Genomic DNA, 8,837 nt, shown 5'->3' on the forward strand with positions numbered 1-8,837 from the left:
AATACTATGCCCCCTGACCCCCACCCCAACCAAACACTATGCCCATGACCTCAACCCACCAACCAAACACTATGCCCCATGACTCCCATACCCAACCAAACACTATGCTCCATAATCCCCCAGCCCCCACAAAACACCATTCCCATGACCCCCATGCCCCCAGACTAGAAACGCACCAGGACCAATGGTCATACTGGGTGGCATGGCCAGAGAACATGGCCTGTGAAAAGGGACCACTGTGCATAGCTACCGTCCTATCCACCCCTGCATCAAGTCACTGAGGCCCATAAGGCAAACATTGTTAGTACCAGCCTTCTGGGCCTTGGGAGTGGCCACTCAAAAGGTTAAACCCATTCAAGACCATGATGCTCTAGCACTGAAGTAGTGTGCTACCCACGAAAGGGTCAGGATCAGGTGGGATAAAACCCAAACTGATGACCTCAAGCACAACCTGCTGATGAGTTACAAAGCCCAAATGGTTCTACCTGCCCCAATATGGAGAATCACAGCATGAGAGGCTTTAAGTATAGGTCACTTTGAGACCTCCACAAAAAAGATATAATAAGTGCACTGAAACCTGTCACATTAGTGTTATTTATTTCAAAGGTCTGGCGATAAATGTGACTCTGAGCCAGCAAGTCTTCCAGTATCAACAGTCAGCCCATTAGTAATTTGGGAATGATGTCAGATGCACTCTTTTATAACACTGTTCCTCTGAAAAATGTGCCAAAGTTTAATTTACTTAGCTCGAACATTTTATCAAGAATGCAGGTTAGCAGAGGTCTAAAACCATGAACCGCACAGCAGCATAAAGGCCACTCATGTTCCTTGCTGTCACATTCACCCAGCCCATACTCTAATTAATTTAATAAAGAGAAACAAATGTGACCTCTTTGCCACCGTTCCACTCATTCCATAGCAGCATATTTGTGCTGTGATCTGCATGGAAAAACACTTGCAGCACTTTGTTGATTCCACTGTCTCACTGCTGAAAAGGCTGTTTTATGCTGCAAAATGGAACCAGGGATCACTGGCTCAAATACCTGGGATGCGTAAGCAGAATCCCAACATGTGGGGTGCTGCATTTATGAAAGTTGTACTCACTGTCAAAGTTGTATCCTCTGCTAAGTGAACGAAAATGGAGTTTTGCAAAAGGAGCGCAATGCTTACCAACACTTTCTATGTGTAATTTGAAAAAGAGCCAACTGCACAAGGTTTGCACAAGGACTTTGAAGAGGGACCTGTGTTCTTTGGGGATACCCTATGCCCCACCAGCAACTGCCCCAATATTGACAGTCATCAGTCTAATAACACAGCAATATATTCCTTCATATGCTGCCTCACAAGCTGTGTTGGATGAGCCCATACAATTGTCACTTCTATTGGGGGAAAACAGAAGTGTCACCTAATTGCCTTTCCACACTGGTTCCTCCATGTCAGCCACTTTCTTACAAAGAAGGATTAATTGCTACTCAGCGGGCCTTCAGTGTTTCAGCTCCCTGCTGAGTAGCAATGAATCATTCTTTGTAAGCAAGTGGCGGACATCTGGCTCGCCGTTTCTTTATCTCCATTATAATGGCCTCCTTCCTGATTTGGCCATCCTGCAATCTTGTTGCTCTGCTTCTCATCTCTCTTGCTGCGCTCTGAGGCCTTCGGGCAAGTAACGCCCTACTCAAAATTAATATAAATAAATAAGTAATGCCCCTCTCCCTCCAGGGGTGCATCAGACTGCTTTCCGTTCTAAGCAAGGAGGGCATACATTATAATGGAGATAATGATAAGGTTAATAGTCGCTTTAAAAGAGGTGTAGACTTTTGTCAAGTATGCCTGACCCCAGCAATGGTCCCCTGTCAAGCTCTTTACTTATGTAATTAAATGCCGCCAACTGCTTGAAATGGGGCGCATCTCATTACAAAAGTAAATATGTTTGGCGTGCCTCATTTCACGGGATGGAGGGCTACATATGGCTCGTGGGCCGTATGTTGGGCACCTCAGGGATACACAGATTCTCATTGGTTTTCAGACTATAAGGTCCTTTGTTATATGGACCGTCCACAATTGATTGGCATGCTTGTACCATGTCTGGAACATTTGGTTCACTTAGCAGCATGCAAGCCCAGACCCAGGTGCAAGGAGAGTGGGAATGACTCTACCTCCCCACCCAATTCGCACAACATCTCTCATCACCCAAGCCTTCTGCCATGAAGATTGTCTTTGAACTTGGCCTTGCAGAGTATTCTTTTCTCTGAAAATACACGTGAGGGAACTCGCTATCGTGTTCTAGCCTACGTGACAGGCGACCATGATTCGGTCCATTTTGCAGCTTTTAAATGTCTTAAATGAATTAAACTTGGTACACTTGTTGTTCTCTCTTTGCACCTTAACAGGTGATGATTCATCCTCCATATGTTCACTCCTCCAGAATAGATAGCTGTCCTTGGCTGCTTCAATCTTAACCTCAGACCTGACAACCTCGCCATGCAGCTCCACAATTCAGTTTATACTTGCAGCAACATAGTTTTTCCCTTTCCTATTCATGGGTTCTGGCTTATTAAATTCATGATACCGATGTCCACCTTCTATATAATGGCGCTTTGCCTTCATTCTATTCACTGCGTACAACAAGCTTCTATGATGCTTTAGTCTACTTGTGTTTTAGCAATTATTGAACGGTTGATTCTCTGCAGCACTTTGTGCACGTGTAATCTTTTTCGAATTTAAAAGTTCACTTGATTCTTTACTTCGTCATTAGTTTTCTTCAGCCATTATCTCGAGACGTCGTTCATACTTGTCACAGGCTTGTTTTCTCTGCTCTTTTACATATTCCTTCAGGGAGTTCCTCCCTTAGGCTGACATCATTTTGGGGATACATTCGATAGGATTGTCTCAACGGGTATCTTCTTGCAAACACACGTTGCAGTATTGGCACAACTGCTGGTGTCAAACAAGGCACAATCTCAGGCTTCCAACATATGGGATGCAGGTGGGGGGCAGCTTCCTGAATTATTATTCCGGGTTTTGTTTTGGTTCTGCAAATATCAGACCAAACAAATTACCTTCCACATTTCTAATGTTGGCTTGAGCAGATACCAAGCCCATCACCTAGCCATGCACCACTTCTATTACTGTGAGCTTATCACTATGAATCCGCCTTCATTGAAGCTTTCTCATAGAAGAGACACACTATAACTCGCATTGCCAATTCTGCTCTTGCCCTTCGATCTACCCCAAATGTACCACATTCCCCCTTGCCTTCATCCAGGATCTCCTTTATCCGAATCTCTTTCTTTTCATCTAATCCTGAACCCAACTGATACCACCCGACTTTCTTTCCTTTTTCTATCCATGGCAGGGACACAATGTCAACAACCAGTAAAGTCTATGCCATTTGAAACCACTACCGTGGTGATTTGGTGCAGTGTAAAATCTTTCTAACAGAAATTCTTGATTTTTGAAAGATTGTTTTAGATACAGTTGTTTAACTCAAAAACATTAAAATAAAAGGCTTAACTGATGCACTCAACACAATTGCAATGAGACTTGAGGTAGCTGTGTAGGCAGCAACGTGACAAACAAACTCTGTGGGAAGAGTGTCAGGCATTGCTCCTTAGCTGTCCTCTTCAGCCTCTTTTGGGCTTGCTATGATTGCACAGTGTGCAGTTTTGGAATAGTGGGACCACAGACCCATCACCCACTGCACTTCAATCACTCTGAGTAGCACCAATTGCCCTTCCGTTAGACACAGAAGAACATTTATGGTCATGAGAATGAATCAAGTCCCAGCATTGTCTGTTCTAGGCCCCTAAGTAGGGTTACCTACTTTGAGTAGATCTTGTAGACTATGTAGAACTGTAGACCTGGAAACTCTCCACCATCTACTAGCAGAATACAGTAATCGTGAGAATTTGCAAAAGATATATCTGTGAACGTGTGTTCATAACTTTGAGACTATTAAAACTAGAGACTTTTAGTGAGGATGCCTGATGGGCTTTCAGCTGTCTTTGACTTACGCTATGATTTATTTATGGGATAAAATTGAGGAAAAATTGGTGTAGTAATACTGTGTAATCTTTCAATGGGGAATGAAATGATCTTAAAAATTACATATTACTTTTACATTAATTTCTTTTGTAATAGAAGAGGAACTATTGAAGTACACCATTGTTGTATAGGCAGCACAGTTTTTATATGAAATTGAATTTTTTATAGATTTTTTATGTCTAATTAGTAAGTGATGAATTTATATTATGTGTGAAGTTCCTAATGAAAACTGTATCACACTGAATTAATTAAAAAAAGTGTTCAATAAATGTAGCACTAATAGACATATCAGTGTCTACAATTCAGTTCACGCTCCAATATTCTCTGGTTCGAAGTTTGTGCATCAGGGTTGTTGTTAAGTGTTTCTTTTTTTCGTTGTGTAATAATCTTCAAATAGGGAATTAAGCAATATTTAGTTCATACGGTTAACATTATGTAGCAATAATAGTTAAAAGAACTATCATTAAAACTCCTTTTAATTCTTGTACTGGTGGCCTGGCGTCTCGCAATGAAAGCAATCACATAATGAATGCAGAACAATAATTAACAATCTTTAGAAAATATAAAAGCAAGACTAATATCGGCGCATGAGACAAAGAAAAGGCTTATCATGGACCAACACTCTGAGCTAATAGATCATGCTGCTCCAAATTAGTGATTGCCCTGACTAATTTGGTAAATTATGTATTGGATTTGCAAAATCCACCAATCACCTCCAACCAATGTTCAATTTCGATTTTGTTTGTGTTCTTCCAGCTTCTACAGAATATGTTTTCAGACACTATATACAGTACTTAAATGGTCAAAGTGAGTTCATTCGGTGATGGCCCTGGATTCAATCAGTTTAGTAGTTGATTTGTTTTGCATAGTTACAACTGATTTCCATGAATTACTTGTTTTTAGGGAAGTTTAATTGCAGTTCTTCCTGGCAGTCGTACCTAGCTTTCCTCACCTGAGCTAGTTTTTGGTTGTGTTAGTAAATTGAATCTGCTATTAGAATTTTGTGTGATGTGTTGAGCGTAAGATGTAAAGCCCCCAGGAGTGCATCAGGTGGGGCTGATAATTTAGGTGGTAAAGTCAACTTTTCATTTGTACTTTGGAGGCTCAGCAAAAGGCAGTCCTCTGAGTAAAAGTTGTATCTTTTTAGAGGTCTCACAATATTTTATTATGTATTGTGATGATCCTTTGGTTGGCGTCACTTCTCCCTAGGAGTGAGCCCCTTTCCATAAGGCCAGGGAGGTGTGGCCGCTAACCTATTATTCCCAATTGGGTGTCCTAACATGTGGGAGGACCTCATGAGGAGGAACTCCCCTCCTGGGGATAAGGACATGAGTATTATATTCAGCCGCTTTAACTGCCAAGCCCTCAATCTGACAACCACACCACATCCACTTTGGGATAAGAATGTGGTGTAGAGGCACTGCCTCTCTAACCCTCAATCCCACAATCTGATAATAACACAAGGATGTTCTAAGGGTAACAGTTATTATCCTGTGACTGAGTGTTACTGTTCTTTCACTGTGGAGACCCCAATGTCTATAAAGAGCTCTTTTAGCAATGCTAATATGTACCACTGCAATATCAGTTCTTATGAGTCTGTTGGTCATGATGTTAAGAAGAATACGCTAGATTGATTAGGTAATTCGAAAGTTTCCTTAACAGGACTGAGACGAAGAAGAATGATGACAATACAAACAGTATAGTTAACTCAAGTACTAGCACAAAGACAAATAAAGATCAACAGCCGTGCATGTACTGAGAAAAGGTTGCCTTCAGGAGCCATAAAGAGTGGCCCATGGAATAAGCAGGAATGTGATAGACTTCCGTGGAGGTGTAATTCCTCCTATGCTATAAAATCCAAAGAACGACTGCCTATCAGGGAAACACAGGCAACCAGGATGAGAGACATTTAAGCCTCGGAATCATGAAGGAAACACAGAGAAGGCAAGGATGGAACCGTGAGCAGTCTGCTTCTGGAGTCAAGAGGACAATGGGACTCCTTTGCCCAGCAGCTTCCCAACGGTAAAGGGAGGGTGGCAAATGGTGATGCGAATGCAAGAAGCAATGTCCATAACTCTGCTCCAAGGGCTCCATGATATCCTTGAGTTGGAGGCACTGAGACACAGAAAAGTTTGTGCAGCGCACAGAGTAGGAAAGCAACCCCAGGAAGAACCGTCAATGCTGTCCAGGAACAAGAAAGGAGTGGGGACCCGTAGGCACTGGAAGGTACAGGAAGCTAACCCCTGGTACCAAAATACGAGTCATTTTCCTGATGTCAGTACTTGGCAGGGAAGTGAACCAAGTAAGCCAAACCAAAGAAGAAGAGAAACAAGGGCCAAGACCCAAACCAAGAGAGTGATATGAGTCATCGTCCTTTTGGCAGTACATGGCGGAGAAGTGAACCAAGTTGGTCAAATCAGAGAAGAAGAGAGAAGCCAGGGTCATGGACCCTCATAACACTCAGAGTTAGGTGTTGGAAGTGTGAACCTAATGAGGAGAAGACCGGGGGAAGCAAGTCATTCCCCTTCGTGGTAAGAGATTGCTTTACAAGTACCAGGAGAAGGGAGTCATTCTCCTGGTTATCCAGACCAGGAGGAAGGTCCAACAGGCCTGGGAAAGAGAGTGATCCCATGGGTCTTTTTGAGACTTATACCAAATGCCAGGAGAAGGGAGGCATTGTCCTGGCACATCGAGAAAGTGAATATTGTTTGGAACTTTGCATTGAGACTGAGATCGAATTCCAGGAGAAGGGATGCATTCTCTTGGCCCACAAAACAACTATTTTCTGGAACTTTGTGACCTAGGGAAGGGAAGTGATTCCTCCAGGCTATTTGGAACTGAACACCAGGGGAAGGGATGCATTCTCCTGGCCCACCAAGGAGACATTGTTTGGAACTTTGACCAGAACAGTACTGCTTTATTTCTGCTTTATTTCTTAGTTTATAGTGTAAGGGCCAGAAGTAGGGTTTTCTTGACACAGGGCAGTGGACACTCTTACTTTAACAGACATCCTGACAGTCACCTTAGATCTTTTGATGAGGCAAGGAAACCACTCTCAGGATTATGGAAAGATAGGTTTTCCCTTGCTTTGTTACTTAATATACGTTAATAGCCCCAAATAGGCCATTTTTGTGTCCTTCTTCTGCACCCTTACAGTATGCATATTTATTATTTCAGTTATTTCCCTTCCTGATTTATTGCCAAGTGGGGGTACATGCACCACTTCTTGTTTTAACACTTGGGACCTGGCCCTCTCCTTGACTCCCCTGACCTCTTGATTTTTTTCCCTTCTTGTAGCCTCTTTTTTCAATGCCATATTCCCAATCTTATGTAAGGATAGAATGAACACAGACAGGTCTCAGTCTCACAGCGTTGTACAGTGCAATAGTGACAGGTGTTCCAAGTAATTTAAAGAAGTAGGGATTTCTCATCCAATGAGTTTAATAACGAAGTAGCCTGACACGTGTTTTGAGTCATCACCGACTCTTCATCTGAGGCTAAACATAATGCACAACATAATGATGAACAAAAATAGTACAGCACAACATAAACAGTTTGAATGAAAGTCGTCCATTGTGAAAAAAAAAAAAACATTGATAAGGACATTAGTAAGGAAATTCAACCAAAATGGCAAACACAAGTGCAGGTAGGCCAAAAAGAACAGCAGTTACAGCATATATATTAAGATAAAATCAAATAGCAACAAACGAAAATAATAAAAAATAATAGATAAATAGGATAGGCACAGTACCATATTAGGCGGGGATTGAATTGAATGGAGAATCCATAGGTTACGGGATGCATGTAAGAATCACGGGTAAAGAAACAAACAAGTTGCAAGGAGTTAGTTATAATGCATCCACGGAACAGCTATAGCAGCGCAGTCAAAGAGGCAAAAGCCGCCAAAAAAAAACAAAATTGGAATCATAAATAAATGGTACCTGAAAGTTTCAAGAGCTAGCCAAACCAATTAAGTATATCGTGGCCAGTGCCAGATGCACTCTCTAAAAAGGAAGAGAGAAGAAAGGATTTTTATTTTATATGAAGTGTTTAAAAACGCTGTTCAAGCACACATGTGAAATTAAGGAAGAACAAGAGAGTGTGAGATTAAATGACAAATCATATCTCACTGCTTCGCAATTGCGGAACTCTGCAAGGGAAAATAAATTCCCTCAGCATCACTTAAACATGGACAAATTAACATAACAACTGTGATTGCTAAAATGCAGCTACCCGGAGTGCCAGAGGAAACCCAAAATGCAAAAGCATGGCGTGCGTGCGCAAATAAGAATGGGTAAAAGCTAAAAATGTACTTTCTCTAAACTTAATTGAGACGTACTGATGCACTAATTAGAAGTATCATAGCGGCCAGGGTGCCGTGAAAAACCATCTTTCCTGTGCAATGCTGCTGAACTGAATGAAATGAAAGTAAGCCCAGACCATAGAGATAGAAACGGGACTATTTAAATACACAAGGTATTTTAGGACATGGCCGATTACGTCAGGAAAGAAAATCGCCATATTGGAATGATGGAAATGAAATGAATACCTCAGGAGTGAATTTGCCCCAAAAAGTAAGGAGCTTACCAAACGCTGCAAAAAGGCAGAGATTAAGCTGTTATGAATTTAAAAATTAGCAGGGCTGGAATTCCACAAAAATGTATATAAAGTGTGTTGCACAGAAAAAAATGTACTAATTGCAAAAAATGGAGCCCCGGAGGGCGCCAAAATAAATATATACTAGTAAGGCCTGAGAACAAAAGGAAATTTGCACCTCGTGCACCAATTGCTGTTGA

The 8,837-nt window shown here is 41.7% G+C and overlaps 1 long non-coding RNA gene across 1 annotated transcript; it reads right to left on the bottom strand.

The window, feature by feature from the left end:
• Nucleotides 1-4,359: 4,359 nt before the first annotated feature.
• Nucleotides 4,360-8,461, bottom strand: LOC138522441 (uncharacterized). Its single transcript, XR_011283314.1, has 3 exons — nt 8,381-8,461; nt 7,983-8,045; nt 4,360-7,538 (listed from the first exon to the last, which is right to left on the bottom strand). It is a non-coding gene; the product is annotated as an uncharacterized lncRNA (long non-coding RNA).
• Nucleotides 8,462-8,837: the final 376 nt, after the last annotated feature.

This window comes from Ambystoma mexicanum, chromosome 1q, assembly GCF_040938575.1.
Source record: "Ambystoma mexicanum isolate Mex_15411 chromosome 1q, UKY_AmexF1_1, whole genome shotgun sequence".
Lineage (NCBI taxonomy): Eukaryota > Metazoa > Chordata > Amphibia > Caudata > Ambystomatidae > Ambystoma > Ambystoma mexicanum.